Genomic DNA, 18,557 nt, shown 5'->3' with positions numbered 1-18,557 from the left:
TTGGCTCCACGTTGAATGTGTGTGAAGTCCAGTGACAGCTGTGAAGGATGTGCCGTGGGACAGAAAAGCAGCCTGAGACTGTGTCAAGGATCTGTGCTGTTCAGTGGAGCTTCAGACCTGTTGCAAGGAAAATACTGAGCAATTTGGAAACTGCATTTTTAATACCTTTAACTTTCATTGCAGTTGTTGTTTCTTGCCCATCCTAAATTCGATGCTTGCAGTAGCTTTCTGAGCAGACAGCAGGATCTGCTCTCACGTGTTGTGCCAAAGGAGGGGACAAGGTACTTATGTGTGCTGCTTAGATGTGCAAATACAGGTTTGTGGCACTGGTAATGTGTCTATTAATTTGAACGCATTATGGAGACTCAGTAGCTTTGTGAATGAAATACTATTGCTCTCCTCTACCACTGGGAAGCTCGTTTGCATACAACTGTATGTCTTTAAATAAAATTAACTGAAATTAATTTGGTAGTTCCTCCTTAATTCTTTTGACTGTAATCCCATATCACAGGAGCACCATATTCAATCTGGCACAAGCTGCTCACAGGAGAGGCCCAGACATAAATTAGCATGTAATCTAAATTACCTTTAACCACTTGAAAGACTGGCTCATCTAGCCTAGGTTAAAGTCATTACTGGTGAACTCTGCAAGTGCTGTGCTTTGCCTGTGCTGAAAACATCTACATAAATGTTAAATTGGTGTTTCTTTGGTGCTAATCATTTGAAGCTGAATGCTACAGTTTTGTTGATGTAGTTTGGAAAGGCAGGAGTGCATAGCGTTCTTGAAGACCAGGATAAGAACTGAAATTTCATCTGTCTGGGCATCGGGGAGTGTGTGTGCTTTCACTGGAGTGAATCCAGGCTCACAAATGACGTCTGTTCAATTAGAGAATGGTTAGATTAATATTAAGGTGATAATTTCTGTTTAGTAACGGGAGGTTTTGCCATAAAAGCATAAAAGATGTAGGAGAAATTTTGGATGGAAAGCATTTTCTACTTCCCTTGCAGTAAAAGTCATACAGTAGAACAACTTAGACTCTGCACTGATGCTTAGAAGTAAATCGCACATTTTAGAAGCAAAAGAAGCCATTCGAATCAACCCCACATCCATTTGTGATTATAGCAGACCATCGTTAGAAGTGAGGCCAGAACAAATAAACCTTCCATAAAGAAAAGTACTCCTCTGAGTGAAATAACTGTACTGAGGTCAAAGGGTCCCCTTTTATATGTGGTTATTATTTGTATAGTTATGGGTTTATGCTTTAGCCCTCATAAATTTACATTGCATATTACTTACAAAGAACATTGTATTGCTGAAAAAGTTGTTACTCTGGTGATACTCAGCTCTAAATATGACTTGAAATAGGATCTTTTACTATTTAAATAGCTATTCAGCTGTGAATCCTTGAGATGTCTCAGTACATGAACTATCGGCATTTTGCCATATTTCATTATGATCAATGAGCTAATTTGCAAAGCAAGAATCCTACATTCCTTCCAGCACATGGCAATGTGTACTGTGCCTTTGGATATGGAAATATACTCTATAACAGATGGACAAATATTACCACTAGACAACTGCAGGATGACAAAAAAATCCTTCTGCAAAATTGCTCATGGAGCTTTATGCAATTAGAGGATGTGTTTTGTGTGTGTGTGCTAGCAAAAAACAACTTTTGTTTTGTTTGTTGTCCTGTAACAGTGATGTTATGGTGGTATATGCCACTCTTTTGTGTCTGGTGTAAGAAATAGCTTAGTGACAACTATGAAAATGTGATTTTTATTTTTTTTTTTTGTTGGATGTTTTCAGATATGCCATACCTTCCTGGACAGATGGCAGATATTCTTGTTTCCCTAGGTCCTGCTGCAGTATCATGTAAGAGGTGCACCAGCTCTTCATGGAGTTAATAAATTAGGATGTATTAGGTCATTCTTCACATCATGAAAGCCGTGTGTGCTCTTGGTCTGCAGCAGTGCTGCGATTTAGTCTGACTCTGGTTGCAGGAGAAATTCTGTTAGCCGCAGGTTAAGAGCGTTCAGAGAAACAAACACCAAATGTAGCTACTGGCAGGAGGAAAATCATTTGGTTTTGTGTCCAGGCTGCTTGATGCTGTTACGTTTTGTATTACAGTAGCATCAGACACCCTCCCTCCAAATTCAGGGCTTCCTATTGCCTGGCATTGTGCAACAGCAGAAGGGTCTGATCTCTGCCCTGATGGCTCTATTGGGTAGATGGAGGAGAAACACAAAGGCTCAAAAAAAGTGAAAGCAATGATTTTCATCATATAGGCTAGTAATAGCAGCCCCAGAGGAGTGTGATTTAAGAAGGTGCCATTGGAAGCTGGACTGTGCTTCCCAGATGGTGCCACAGACCTTTTGTATCCTATTTCAGAGCCTGGAGCAAGATAAACCTCTGCCAGAGCCTGAGTGGGGTACAGAAATACAGCGTTGCTTAGGAACTGGATTCCTCCTGGTTTCTCTTATTTGTTTGTCCTTGATAGCAGCACAAAAAGACGGTGAGTGGGCTTGTGGAGGAGAACGATGTTACAATTATTTGTGAGCACAATCATCTGTGCTGCCATAGAAATAAGACTTCTGTTCCACTTCTATTATGTTTATTTTAATCTTTTTTCACAGATATTATGTATGGATGAGGTATTAAATATTATGACTCAAATTTGAGAATGTAGCTGTGTAAATTGCACTGAGGAGAGGTCCTTAATAAGGCTGCTTTTAACTGAGGTCCTTAAATCTACCAGATCACTGTAAAAGAGGTTGGTGGTGTTGAGAACCAGGTCCAGAGAATCAAGATGGGAATAGGCTTCTGTTTTGCAAGATGCCTTAGAAGGAAAGAGGTAGTACTGCATATAAGTGGTCTGCAATTTAATGTTTAATTCTGCTTTTCTTACATGTATTCCTAATTTGTCTGATGTTGGCCTCATCCATCCAAGGGCTAAATACTTGCAGAGTTTTATTTCTTTATGACAAATATTTATTTATTTATACGTTCACTTATTCCCTACTGATTTTCACAGGTTTATGATGTTTTAGGTGTGTACTGAAACCACTACAAAACTCAAATCCTAGAAATTTCAGCATGAATTGTGACTAAGTAAGGTTTGCATGATTTAACTCGTGTAAAATTACTCAGTTGATGTTTGTGGGCTGATTGTAGTTCCCAGTATTTAGCCATGAGTTAAATGCTTTTTTGTTGCTCCATTCCCAACTGTTATAGAAAATAATTGATTACAATCAGTTTTCTGTCATTCGTATTCAAGTGCTGATTTTTTTTAAAAGCCCTAGTACATTTGAATTCCTTTTTCAGAAACAATAGCCTCAGAAAAGTTTTAAAGCTAATATTACCATGATCACTGGACCTTGGAAGTTTTCCATCTATCTTCTTTATCCTACCTGGCTTCTTGCCTGTCATTGTGGTTGTGCTGTAGTTGTTAAACTGAGTATCTCATCCCCTCATACAGATCCGGCTTCCTCCTCCCCGTGAGTAGCTAATACCTATAGCCTAAGATCACTTTGTTCCTGCATGTTCCATTGTAGCGGCCTGCTCTCCTTTTTTGGCTCTTCTTTTGTTCAACGATGTTAAAGATAAATCTCCCTCTAGCATGTTTAGGAGGCCCACACCTTTTTTGATACGTTGTCATTTGAGCTGGAACTGTTCTCTTTTATGCACAGGCTTTCTGTGGTCTCCTTATTTGGATTGATTGTATCATTACAGATACTTTCCTTTGCTGGATTTGACCTTTACTCTCTTATTCTGTTTAAATGTGCTTCTTTCTGAAGGCAGAATGTCCAAAGCCATCAATTTGCAGCCTTAGTGCCTGCAAAAAATTCAATTCTTTTGTTCATGAATCTCCAAAGATTTCTCTCAAATTATTTTGCCTGATAGAGGCGTGCTCATTTCCACCTGTATTTAAATAATTTACTTGTCTAATTGGAATAGATGGTGGAAAAAAAGCTTTTTGTCCCTTCTTAGTTTTACAGACCTCTTTAGAGATCGGTCCATGCTACAAAAATTTTTCAGAAAAGATCATGCCCTTTTAATGTGCATTTACAGCAGCTTATTTTGCCCCACCGCTGTTTGCAATGTGCTTACTAAGTATCAGGTGCAATTACTGAGTTCTGTGTCTTATTTCGTGGTGTCACTGAGGTTAGTCAGTGCTGTCTGAAAAAAGCAGGATTGTGTGGGTGCTGTCCTCACTGTGCTCTTCTGTCGTGCTCAAAAGTCTCCAGATCAGGCTCTGGCTCTGTCATGGGAATGGGATTTTTATATACTTAGTGCAGCATGTTGCTGTGTAGTGACCTAAATCAAGCAGGGAAGCGAATTGAGGAAAACCCACTTTGAAGAGGCAGGGGAGAGGCATAGGGAAGTGTCCTGGACAGGAACATCTTTTACAAGAACAAGGCAGAGATCAGAGTAGCCCGTGAAAATAGCAAAGGGCTCCCAAGGCTGGTTTCCGTAGTGGGGGTGAGGAACCCAGGCTGGGCACAGTGAAGCATGTAAAGGCTTTACATAGCTTTGCCTTAGATTAAGGAGAAAACAGCAAAGCCTGTAAACCCGTGTGTGTTAAGTAGCTGTACAGCTCCCCGCTGTTCCCAGAGAGAAAAGAAATACGTTGTGGGCAGAGCATAATAAATGCAAAGGCTTTTGAAATTACGTGCTGTCAAAAATGGATGAAGTCCGCCAAATTCAGGGAAAAGGGAAGAAGCAAACACTACTAGAGTGAACGGGGAAAGGGAGAGTAAAGATGAAAGAGCTGTTTCCAGGCAGCTGGGGGTAATCCTTAGTACAAATGAATGACAGACGAGTTTGCCTTTCTTAACTGGTGGAGCTGGGCTTACTGAGAGCAGAGATTTGAGTTATACTGGAAAGCTTCTTTTATCACTGAGAAAGCAAAAATACCAGATAACCATCACTGATGTCCTTTGTTTCATATACCTCACTTAAGAGGTATATTGTAGGCGGGAAGAATATGATACATCAAAGGGGCAACATAATAGACATAGTGGAAGCAAGGTGCAAAAGATGAAGTTTTTGTTACCGCAGTACACTGCATTGCTGAATTTGGTAAATATGGAATGTTTGGAAGAGAATTAGCTGGGACGGACTTTGGTTGGCCTAAGAGACTCAAGGTTTTTTTGTGCTTTTTTCATTAGACCCATCTTGCAGTAGAAAAGGTTATTGCAAAGGGGAGATTGCAAGAGGAAATAAAGTAGTCGCAGTGTGAGGAGCAGGTGAGAGCTGGGAAGGCTTGCATCAGCTGATGGCACAGTGAAGGTGTTGCTGCAGTGGCAACATTGACCTGTCACACTACACGGGAGTATAAAACCTTAAAATTTAGGTTTTAAGGTATGTTCACAGGCCTGACCTCCTGCTCCTTTCACAGTTTTGCTTAGTGAGAAAAGCTGCAGATTTCAGATATTTGTCAAAACATTGAGAGTTGACAATCGAGTTTATCTGGACAATTTGGGCTATTTCTCACTTCTTTCTCGTAACTTGAAATTCACTTGCGTGGATGAGAAGTATTTACCATTTGATCCATTTAATTGTTTTATTTTCAAATTTAACCTGTGGTTAATTTCTTTCACGTATTAAAATGTGACAGCAGTCTCTCTAAGACTGCTAATTCAGTTTGCCAAATGCAAAAAAATCTTCTCTAAAAAAACCAAACACCCAAACCAAATAGCGCTTTCTTTCTTAATATACATTTTAGTGATTTGAGCTGTGTGTAAATATACCTAAACTGATATCTTATTAGTATAGTGATTTAATATGATAAAACTGTGAACATTCAGAGTAATTTTTTGCTAGAAATATACATTTTTAAGGAGCAACAAATCACGTTTTTCATTCTGCGTTTTTTGATGCTAGTATGAACATTTTCAGAGTTACACATTGCTTTTAGCAAGCTTTCTGTTTGTTCATTTCTGAAGATCTAAAACAGCTTCCCAGATTAGTTATGTTCTTACTCAAGTTAAATCTTTGTCGTTTTGTTGTTCATAACCAGTCAAAAATAGCTAATGAAAATAAAATACTTTTTGTATAAGTTTGATGCAATGGCATCATACAGCAAGAGAGGGAGCATGCTACAGATCAGGTAGGGGAAAAAATAAACCAGTGTTGGGAAGAAATAAGTCAACACTGTGGTGCTAAGAGGAGCTGTGCTTCTCTGCTGACTGCTTCTGAAGCAGCTCCAACCCCTTCGGATGCTGCTAATATCTCTTTCTCAGCGTGGGTCTCACAGGCCGTGGATACAACTATGTGCCTTACGCCAAAATCCTGGAGGTTGCCCTCGAGTCCCTGGAGTGCTTTCTCCAAAGATTCCAGGTGGGGTCATGCTCCCTGGCTGTGCTGTAAAGTATGTTTCTCACATCTTCTTACATTAGCAATATAAAGAGCTGTGCAAGGACAGTAAGTCATTTTGGCTTCCATTACTTATATGCTGGTGACACATTCACTCCCTGTCTTGGCTAACTATTTTTCAGTCACAGTCACAACCATGACTCATGCCGATACTATATAGCGTCTCTCAAATATCAAAATTCTTAACCCGTATCAGCTAAGATTGTAAGAAATTGCAGTTCCATTTTACAGATGAGTAAGCAAAGGCAGAGGTAAGTGGAAGTGTGAACTAACAACTGAGTATTCATGGTTCCAGGTGTGCATCCTCTAATTGATCCATGATATAGCCCCTCAGTTTCTAAGTAATGTAATTCAGGCTTTGCATTTTGCATCTGTTTAACAATTGCTGACTAAAGCTTCAGAAACACCCTTTATTTTCTTGTAAATAAGTCTTAAAGAGAATCTTGATCTATAACATCAGTATTCTGTCACCTGCTATATGGTTTATAATTAACGTGTTCTTGGCAAAGTGTCATCTTTCTCATGTCCTCCAGAATGATCAGGCACTGCAAGGATGCCAGCTTTGTCACTAGAAAGTAAATAAACCTGCGGATGTGATGATAAAGTCTCACCTAGCAAGATAGAAACTTTACATCTCTTCTAAACTTAATTCACTGCTCTGCCTTTCTGGGCTGTGGGCAGTGAGACTATTGGCAGCTGTTTGCCACAGTAGTAAATTTGGAAATAATTCAGTGAGCTTCTAGTGGGAAGCTGAGGCTTCTGACAATTGCCTGAGGCTTCTGCAATCCTCTGGCACTACAAATCAACACGACCTTGCAGTGCTGCGCTGACACTAGTGTGCCAGAAAGGAGGAGTATCTGATGCGCCGTAGCGTGGGAAGAGACATCAACCTCTGTTGATGCCTCCCTCTTCCAGTTGCGACCTAATTGTTTGGGGAATTGGGAGAACCATAAATAAAAGAGATTAAATTCCTCTGTTCAGACAGAAGTTTGGCTTTAAAAAAATCATGAGTTCAAGAACGGTCATGCTTGTGTGCAAGATGGCTATGTAATTCTGGGACAAATAATTATAATTTGTAGATACTTTGGACCCTGTGACTAATTGTAAGCCATGATTTAAGATGCTGCAGTTCTTTTGATGTAGCTTCATTTTGGGCAAATAGGTGTTTCCATGATAGCTGTTCTCATATAATGTTGTTTCAATGATAGCTACTGTTCTTGATAATTTCTGGAAATTACTTTTGAACAGGCGTGTCTGCTGATGTGTCTGCTCCTGGATCACCTAAGCACTCAGGGTATAAATACCCATCACAATTATGAACATTTTAATGTTTTTCTCAGTGTAATGTATTTACATATTCTGAAAGCATGAGGAATTGGTGTTTACTTGAGATGAATTTCCTTGTCTAAAATGTTTCCACTCTGCAGTTTACACATCCATTATTTTAGAAATATTTTTTTTCACTATTTTTGGCCAAATGCTGCAAATAATAAACAGATTTAAAGCTGAGAAAGTCAGGGTCTGAGAAACAGTATCAGTTTCTCTTGGTAATGAATGCTTATGGTCCAGACTCAGTGGGCTGCTAGTGCTGTTTGCTTACACATGTAGTCTTCTGAGATGAGTCCACCGCGTTGTGTTAGCAATGCCGCCAGCATTGCTGACTCGCGGTCTAACTCGTATTAATGAAGCTTTCTTCACAACTAGTTGTGATTTTAATGAGATTTGTGTTTCTGAGGCCTTCAGTGCTCTCCACAATCATCTTGTGCTTCAAAAGTCTTCAAGAGAACGTTTATTTTAATATTCTCAAGTAAAAAGGTATTTTGTGGCACTGGGGATGAGAGAGATGTGCAGGTGAGGATTTTCCAGTTCATTCTTTGTTCTTTCAAAATGTTTATTTAAAAGAGTTATCCTTCTTGCCGAGATCATATTTGCCTGTCATTCACTCTCCGGAACACACTTTCATTAGAGGTGTCAGTCAGCCAACCAGAATAGCTATTGTATTTGTCACCCATGCAACTGATAGGTTGATAGCTGTGATAGGTTCCCCATGCTTATCTGTAGAGCAGAGATGATGCCGTAGGTTGGATAAGCCAGTGATGAAACTAAAATATGCAACTCATGTTTCCGTACAAAGAACAGAGATGGAATAAATGGTGAGAAGGGAGAGAAAAGCATCTCCTAAAAATGAAAAAAGGTGGATTTTCAAGGTCTACCCTCTAAGAATGTAGATCCTAACCTTTACATCTGTTTGTTATTGTAAAGGCTGTAAATAAAGACAGCTCTCTCTCTGAAAGCAAGTGTAATGCTAGGTGTTGGGAAGTTCTTTTTTAGATGACATAATAAACTTTCAGAGATTTGAGGATGAATTATTCTCTAAATTTTGTAGATCTTACAGGAGATCCTAGTTCTCCATAATGATTTTTGTTCTGTGAGTTCCTTCTTTCCTTTTTCCGCACCATTTTACCAGGAGCACTGCGTGACTGGGAATGGAAAGTGTTTTAAGGAGGCTGGATTGTTGGATAAATTATATTAGAATTATTTTGGCAAATCCCTTTGAAGAAATAAAATGCTATTAAACAGAAATTAAATCAATTCCTTGTACCTCAGCATGTACCTGAGAACACAAGTGCTTGTATCCTTCAGTGGTAAGAATTGTATATATGGGGGTAAGCACAGAAGCTGCTTCCTGTCCATTCTGCTTCTCAGCATGTAGCATTGACAGTGACCACCTGATTTGCAGATTTAGAAACACTTCTCAAGGTTACTTATTTAAGGGTGGAATTATGTAGTGCTTATCTGGACTATTTTTTATAATACAAATTATTTTTTAAGTCTATGGAGTTTCTAGTCTATTTATTTCTGTATGTTTTTCACAAGGAAGAAAGCATTTCTACCTTCATAGGATGAAGGTTAAAATCTTTGCTGGGCTAGCTACATTATTTTTAGTCTGTCTGGGAGAAAAAAGGACATTTATAGTGTGTATGGTATTGTTCTGCACTTAGACGTTTCTTCATTGAGACACTTCTTGAGATTGGTAGTGATAAAAAGCATTTGTCTTCCAGTGCATGTTCAGCGACCCATGTGAAATGAGTATATTTTTTAGGGATGGGTTTTCAAAGCTGTGCTGCTAGAAAGCTGTGCATGCTCTAGTGGCAGAGGTTGTAGGCTGTTTGTTTGTGGTGGTTTGTTGGTTTTTTTGTTTGTTTGTTTGTTTGGTGTGTGTTTGGTTGGACTCAATGATCTCAAAGGTCCTTGCCAACCATGAAGATTCTGTGATTATCACTCTCCATGTAATGCTAAGCAAAACAAATATTTTTCTCACTGTTTGCATTTATAGAATCAGGAAAGATATTAAGGTATGGTTTAGCTAAAATTCTGAGCACAGAATCACTGAATGGTTGGGGTTGGAAGAGACCTCTGGAGATCACCTAGTCAAACCCCCCTTCTAAAGCAGGTTCACCTAGAGCAGGTTGCCCAGGATTGCGTCCAGGTGGGTTTTGAATATTTCCAGAGGAAGAGACTCCACAACCTCTCTGGGCAGCCTGTTCCAGTGCTCTGTCACCCTCAAAGTAAAGAATTTTTTCCTTATGTTGAGCTGGATTTTCCTGTGTTCCAGTTTGTGCCTGTTGCCCCTTGTCCTGTCACTGGGCACCACTGAAAAGAGTCTGGCCCCATCCTCTTGACACCCACCCTCTAGATATTTATAAGAATTGATAAGATTTCCTCTGAGTCTTCTCCAGGCTAAACAGACCCAGGTCTCTCAGCATTTCCTCATAAGAGAGATGCTCCAGTCCCCTGATCATTTTCATAGCCCGCCGCTGGACTCTCTCCAGTAGTTCCTTGTTTTTCTTGAACTGGGGAGCCCAGAACTGGACACACTACTCCAGATGTGGCCTCACCAGGGCAGAGTAGAGGGGGAGGATGACCTCCCTCAACCTGTCTTTTTAATGAACCCTAGGGAGACCATTGGCCTTCTTAGCCACAAGGGCACATCGCTGGCTCATGGTCAACTCATTGTCCACCAGGACTCCCAGGTCCCTCTCTGCAGAGCTGCTTTCCAGCAGGTCAACTCCTAACCTGTACTGGTGCATGAGGTTATTCCTCTCCAGGTGCAGGACTTTGTTGAACTTTATTAGGTTCCTCTGCGCCTAATACCCTAGCCTGTCCGGGTCTCACTGAATGGCAGCACAGCCTTCTGGTGTGTCAGCCACCCCACCCAGTTTTGTATCATCAACAGACTTGCTGAGGGTACACTCTGTTCCCTCATCCTGGTCATTGATGAATATGTTGAATAAGACTGGACCCCGTACCGACCCCTGGGAGCACCGCTAGTTACAGGCCTCCAACTAGACTCTGCGTCGCTGATCACAACCCACTCAGCTCTGCTATTCAGCCAGTTCTCAGTCCACCTTACTGTCCACTCATCTAACCCATGCTGCCTAAGTTTACCTAGGAGGAGATTATGGGAGATGGTGTCAAAAGCCTTGCTAAAGTTGAGGTAGAAAACACCCACTGCTCTCCTCTCATCTACCCAGACAATCATGCCATCGTAGAAGGCTATCAGATTGGTCAAGCATAATTCCCCCTTGGTGAATCTGTGTTGAACACTTCTGATAACCTTCTTTTCCTCCACATGCTTAGAAATGACATCCAGGATGAGCTGTTCCATCACCTTTCCAGGGATAGAGGTGAGGCTGACTGGTCTGTGGTTTTCTGGGTTCCTCCTTTTTGAAGACTGTAGTGACATTGTCTTTCCTCCAGTCCTCAGGCACCTCTCTTGTTCTCCATGACCTTTCAAAGATGATGGAGACTGGCTTAGCAATAACATCTGCTGGACAGAAAATAGCTTCTGTGCTTACCCATATGTATACAATTCTTACCACCGAACTATAATATCTGCCAGCTCCCTCAGCACTCATGGATGTATCCCATTGGGGCCCATGGATTTGTGGGTGTCAAATTTGTCTAAATGATCTCTATCCCGATCCTCCTCAGGCAAGGGAAAGTGTTCCTTTCTCCAGAACTTCTCCTCTTATCTCCAGGGTCTGGGATTCCTGTGGGCTGGCCTTAGCAGTAAAGACTGAAGTAAAGAAGGCATTCAATAACTCTGCCTTTTCTGCATCCTCCATCTCCAGGGGGGACCACCTCATTCAGAAGCAGGCCCGCATTTTCCCTAGTCTTCCTTTTGCTACTGATGTACTTGAAGAAGCCCTTCTTATTGTCCTTGTCATCCCTTGCCAGATTTAATTCCAAGTGGTCCTGCATACTCTGACACAACATTCCTATGTTCCTCCCAAATGGCCAGTCCCTTTTTCCACATTCTGTAAACTTCCTTCTTCCATTTGAGTTTTTCCAGAATCTCGTTGCTCATCCATGCAGGTCTCTTGCCTCCTTTACTTGATATCTTACTCACAGGGATGCACTGATCTTGACCTTGGAGGAAGCAATGCTTGAATATTGACCAGCTCTTTTGGACCCTCCCTTCCTTCTAGAGTCCTAACCCATGGGATTCCTCCAAATAGGTCTTGAAGAGGCCAGTGATAGCTCTGCTGAAGTCCAGGGTTGTAATCCTACTTATTGCCCTGCTCTTTCCACACAGGATCCTGAATCCCACCATCTCATGGTCACTGCAGCCAAGGCTGCCCCCAACCTTCACATCCCCAACCAGTCCTTCTTTGTTTGTTAGGACAAGGTCCAGCAGCACACCTCTCCTCATTGGCTCCTCCACCACCTGTGCAATAAAGTTATCATCAATGCTCTGCAGAAACCTCCTGGACCGTGTGTGCCTGGCTGTGTTGCCTTTCCAGCAAAATAGCAGAGTGGTCGAAGTCCCCCATGAGAACCAGGGCCTGTGATTGTAAGGCTATTTCTAGCTGTCCATAGAAGGCCTTATTGACTTCCTCTTCCTGATCCAGGGTCTGTAGTAAACACCTACAACAGTGTTGCCCATATTAGCCTGCTCCTTAATTCTTACCCATAAGTTCTCGACTCATTCTTCATCTAGCCCTAGGCAAAGCTCTATATATTTCAGTTGCTCTCTCACATAAAGAGCAACTCCACCACCTCGCCTTGCTGGCCTGTCTTTCCTAAAAAGTACATACCCATCCATGACAGCATTCCAGTTGTGCGAGCTATCCCGCCATGTCTGTGTAATTGCAATGAGATCATGGCCCTGCGACTGCACATAGATCTCTGCTTCTTCCTGTTTATTCCCCATGCTGCGTGCGTTGGTGTACAGGCATTTCAGAGAGGTAATTAAGCATGCAGGTTTCCTTGGAGGGGTGCAAGAGGATCCACCATAGCCATACACACCCTTGAGGTGGTTGGCCTTCTGGCTCTTGTCTTGGGAGGCAGGGAACATTTGTTGCTGCTGTGGTTGGCCTGGCTTATTCCCCAGTTGGATGCGATGGCATGAGCATTGTCGTTTGGGACCCCACCCCCGAGTCTTTCAGTTTAAAGCTCACCTCACTAAGTTGGCCAGTCTGCTGCCAAAGATTCCCTTGCCTCTTCTAGACAGGTGGATTCCATCCTTCCCTAACAGGTTATAGTCATCAATGAATGTCCTGTTGTCATAAAAGCCCAAAACCCCTTGCCGATGGTACCAGACACGTAGGCAGTTGTTGATATGCATTATATGTCTATTTTTATCTGTCCCCTTTCCTCCAACTGGTAAAATGGAGGAAAAGATAATTTGGGCACCAGTATTTTCCACTTGCACCCCCAGAGCTTTACATTCTTCCTTGATTCTGCCAGGTTCTGGCTTGTGGTGTCTTTCATGTCCATATGAAAGAATAACAGAGGATAGTAGCCTGCTCTTGACAAATTGTGGCACCCTCTTGGCAATGTTGCAGGTCTTAGCTCCTGGAAGGCAGCATCCCTCTCATGACTCCCTGTCAGGTCGGCAGATGGGCACCTCAGTGCCCTTTAACAGAGAGTCACCCACTGCTGGCACTCGTTGTTTCTTTTTACGGTATCCACTGTGTGGATCGTCAAAGATTTAGAATTACAAAAGTTACAGAAGTACTTTGTTATTAGAATTTCAGTGAACTTGGTAGAAGATACCTGTGTGTTGCATGGTTCAAAATTTCATTTAGCCACACATTGGGTTTGTAATCCCAAAATTTAGTTCAGGTTGATCAAAACTTTCGTAATTTCTTAGATAAAGTTGGTTTCAACTGCAGGTTTACAAGAAAGCCTTTACTCACACCAGTTTCAGGCTTTGTTACTACTTTTTTTTTTACAGACTTTTGCTATAGCCTCCATACTTGGGTGTTTGATTGCTCCTGGAGTGGATATTGACTTTCTGCTGAGGCAGACATGGCAAGCTGATGTGTTTTGTTTAACATTTAAAAGCTACTCGGGCAGCCTGAGGTTCACATCCACCTTGGGAGGGGAGGGAAAGAACAGAAAAGCAAGATGGAAGGAAAAAGAAAAACCAAAAAAAACCCAGAAAAAAGCATCTTTAAAAAGCAGTTCTTGTTCAATAAATTCAAACCTGTCTCTGAATAATAGAAAAGTAGATTTTGAAAAGCTGCTAAATAGCTCCCTGTACTGAGGTCAAGGAAGAAAATAATCCCGTTCACAGTAGAAGACCGATCAATATGAAATCCAAATAGGATGGTGATTTTTATGGTGGTTATGTTTGACGGCATTAAGCGATGGTGAGATTCAGGCCATCTCAATTTAGAAGCCTGTGTTTTCTGTACAAAGTGAGGTGCATTTCCCACAGGCCGTTCATATTAAAGATAAATGCCTGAAGTTATATGGCTTCTTTAAATTGCACAAAGACAATATTTTGGGTTTTTTTCTGCATCTTAGCATGGCAACATACCATTGAAAACTTGCTCCCAGTTTAGAAATCATACTTTAAAGGCCTGACTGGCCTTTGTCAAATTATTTTCTGTTGGTGTTAGAGAAGTAATCTGCTGATAAAGATATGATGGTCCTGCTGGCTCAGGTCTCACCCTCTTCCCAGCCTTCAGAGATCTTTCGTTGCCACTTGGAAAGATGCTGTATTTGTCACTTGTAGAACAGACTGTGTTTGGAAAAATGTCATATTCACTGCAAAGTGTGGTACAAGTAGGTGCTTTGTTGAATCTCCAGCAACTCTCTCCAACTCTCTGTATGTACAATTGTAATTTATTAAGTGCATCACATACATAAATATGCTTGCTGTGTCATTTTTAGCACATATATGTTTAATAGAAGGAAGCGAACAAAAGAAAAAAAAGTACTTCCAGAGGAAGAATTTCAGAGTCATGTAATAAAGCATCAGAGGAAAGTCATGTCTTAAATTCCCAGCTCTGGTATGGCATTGCAAAAATTCTTGGTTTTGGTGAGAGTCGATGTGTGTATCTCCCTGTACTGAAGTACGTGCTCCAGGTGCCTGTTGGAAACTGATCCAATAGACTCAGGGCAACTTCCACAGTGTGGCGATTGCTGGACAAATCTGTTGCTCTAAAGCATTTGATAGGAAAAAAGTTACAATTTTTACTATCACTGAAAAGAAGTCATACCGCATTTTCTCTTCCTTTTGCTAAAGAGTGCTAAAGAAATTCTATACGTTTTCTAAAGAAAAGCAGTAAACCACATTCTGACACTTTACTGTTTTGTCATTTGGCAGAACTGTAATTTTTTCCCCAGATGTTTTGTTTTCCACAGATATGATTAGAGCTTTAGCAGCAGAAATTACAGTAGCCAGCTCAGTTGTATCCCTCTTGTTCCTGATTTACAAAGACCTATTAATCCTAGTTAATCAGTATCCATAAGTGTAAAGATAATTGCATTCTAAGCTTTTTAAATGGGAGTGTCTTCTGGTTGTTTTTATATAAAATCAGAAATTACTCTTTGTTATAAGACAGGGTGATCAGTAAAGTCTTAAAAATGTTTTGAGTTGCCATCAAAAATTAGCTTGAATAATAGAGATAGTAATTCACTTCAGCTCTTCAGTGATGTATTAGAGGAAGAAAACAAAAAGTAAAGCAAGGAGAGAAAAAAAGACCCATTTCACATGGATTTTCGAAACAGAACATCTTGATTTTTATTCATTGTTTGTACTTGTCCAGCTCTTTTTACTTTATATAAAAGAAAGGTGCTGATAAGACATTTACTTGGTGCCCTAAGATGTCTAAATAAAAACTGTGTTGAAGATTGCTGCCCAGACCCCATTCCTGGTTTTGGTCCACTGACCTCTTTCAGACAGATCATGCTTTCAGCTGTGGGCGACAAGACTCCTTTTTCTCTCTAAACTCTTCAAGGAGCAATAATAGAAGAACAAGACTAGATAAAGGGGAAAAAAAACCAACCATCTCTATAATGTTAAATTAACCACCGGAAACGTCTATATCATTCAAATATCAATAAAACTGGATTTTTGTATTGTACTTGATCAGCAATAAGAGAATGGCAGAAGAAGAAGGAAGGATGCTTTTTCCGTTTCTTTGTTTCTCAGTTGGTTAATTTCTTATTATAGAAGATGGAAGGTAGATTTAAGCTTTCTAAACCAAGCTGGTGCTTGATAAACACTTGATAACACCGTTATCTCTCAGCTGTCACTACTTCTTTCTCCTCCCTGTTTTGGTTTTGCTCAGGCCTGTAATATACACATCATCTCCAAATTGCTTCTCTTTTTCAGCTGTTGCCTTGGTCTCGGTGATTTTTCCTCAGTAATGTGTCCATGGTTGGCCTTTCTTGACTAGTCCAGCAGAACTCCTTCCAGGTTCTTGCTGTTTTGAACCTTCATTACAGGAGTTTCTCACTTGCTGAATGCCATCTCACTGTGCATGGGTGTACTGAGTGCAGTTGCTGAGATGACTTTTTAGACAGTTTCTTTGAGCCTCATACTGCTCTGGATTCAACTCTTCCTTGGCTTTCTTTCTTCTCTTCCATCAAACATTGGATACTCACCCAGGCTATCCTTCTACCGGGACCTCCCATTCTCTTCCAAGAGATGCTTGCCTTAGTTCAGCCTTCCCTCCAGTCCATCTCCCCTGTATGTTAGTGTGAGCCACCTGTTTGAAAATTTATGTTGCCTCCTCCATACAAGCCCATCACACCATCATGATTAAAATGCCCCAAAATATTTCTGCTGACAAAAATGTGAGAAACTTTGCGCTAAGCCGCTAACCTTTCACAAAACAGTGTTGTTTCTTGATGCCTCAATCTGTTTTTGGTTTTTGGTTGGTTCTTTTTTCATGTTTTAATTGGAAATTATTTGGAAGAAAGAATCATCTTCATTTTTACTTTATCCTATTTTGTAGAGTACCCACCAACCTGTGATATCTGCCATTCCTGGAGTTCCCTCACTGTGTTAAAAACAAAGAACAACTTGCAAGTCTTTGAAAGAGAAAAAATTAGTAGCTCGGTTTTTGTGTCTCACTCCTCTAACTGTCCCAGCTTTAATTTCAGGTTATTAAAATTCAGTCATGGTAATAATAAGTATGGTTGTTAATTCCATAGGAATTTAGATTAAGTGTTTTGAGCCTGCAGACCAAGTTAGATTAAATAATACTGCCATGCGCCAATAATTTTTTGTCTTCCAGGATTCTACCTGCAAATATATTACATTAGAAAATCAAGGTAGTCACTAGGGTTTCAAGCATATCAATTTGGAAGTATTTTAACTCTGAAAGATGTCAAAAAAATGAGCCTGAAACAATTCTCTGTGTTCCATTCTTGTCTAATCAATTCCATTTGAGAAGCTGCATCTGTAGAGTTTCCTTAGCATTACTTCCAAACCCTGTAACCACCCCCCTTTCTGGTTCTTGACTGACGGAGTTATTGAATTCCTCAGTGGATGAGGTTATCTGGAGCCCTGAGGATAAACTTCTGAGAGAGTTTATTACCGTGATAGAATTTGTATGGATTACTTACCATCGCCAGACTGTTTCTTTGTTATTTTTATATATGGTTATGAGACCTTATATAAATTTACAAATAAGAACAGAATAGTACAGGTCTCTTATGAAGGGATTTCAATACTCACTCTGCTAAAGCTCTGCGTCTTGAAGATGTCCTTTTGTATCATTTTAGCAAATTGACTAATGTGATGTTAAATGTACTGTTTGGCGTTTTCACACTCCTGAAGGTGACTCTGAGACTTGGATGCAGTCTGTATTTTGCATAAAATTTCTGCCTCTCCATCACCTTAGCTGACTCTCCATTGCGTTAGTTCTTCTCATACATAATTTCTGATATAATACTAACAGCTTACGTAGCAGGTAAAACAACTTGTGTGTAGAGCCTTAATTGCATATTAAGCTGCCTTCTTTGCTGAGCTGAGGGAACTCAATATAAGGCAAATTTGAATTAAAGTAGTTCTGGCCATGCACAGAATTCATTAGCTGTTTAAAAATCTTAGTATTGTTAGATAAACTGATGTGGCTTGGGATGTTGATAAGGCTGCAGGCATAAATGATGTACGTGCAATACTGCTGGGATGAAGAAAGCATGGCTTAACTTGTTCTCTGTCTTCTAAATATGCCTGATTTCACAGAGTCTGGATTAATGCCTGTAAAGAGAAATGAGGATTTACCATCAATATAGAAAACCAAAATGGTCTTTGGTCATAAGAGACTGGTTATGCGCTGCTCTTGAGCTGAATCTAGTTTGGCCATAAAACTGACACCAGTCTGCTCCCAGTAACCGGGAACTTGCTGGGAGCAATATCCTGCTGCCCATTAGAAAAACACAGCAGTCTTTCAGCAGCAAAGTAAGCACAGCACTTTCAGCAGCCAAACTTCTCTACTACGTCACCTGGATTACATTATATAATACTGATGTCCATTTAGAAGCAGTAAAACTGTTTAATAACTCTAATTTATGTTTTGTTTTCTTAGCTAGACACATAGGCACCATCCACTACCCTGTACCACTTCCTTATTGATCGGCACTGCACTGCATGAAATAGGCCAAACTGTCATCAAAGGCACCTGGGCTGGCTCCAGGAAGATGATGAATCGATAGGTTAAATTTAATTGATGTGGTGTATTATTCTGAATGACTAAACTTGGCTGTATGTTACAGGGGAAGTGTGCCTTTTATCTTTGTTTTCCTGGGTCTGAGGCTATAAAACTTTAAGCAACATCCTTTACTCAGGCTTACTGTACATTTCTGATACTATAGTGCTCTAATACCTTGCTGTATGTCACTGTCATCTCAGCTGCAAGACTAATGCAAG

The sequence above is a fragment of the Rissa tridactyla genome, chromosome 8, assembly GCF_028500815.1.
Source record: "Rissa tridactyla isolate bRisTri1 chromosome 8, bRisTri1.patW.cur.20221130, whole genome shotgun sequence".
In the NCBI taxonomy this organism is placed as follows: Eukaryota; Metazoa; Chordata; class Aves; order Charadriiformes; family Laridae; genus Rissa; species Rissa tridactyla.
This window is presented reverse-complemented; position numbering follows the sequence as displayed.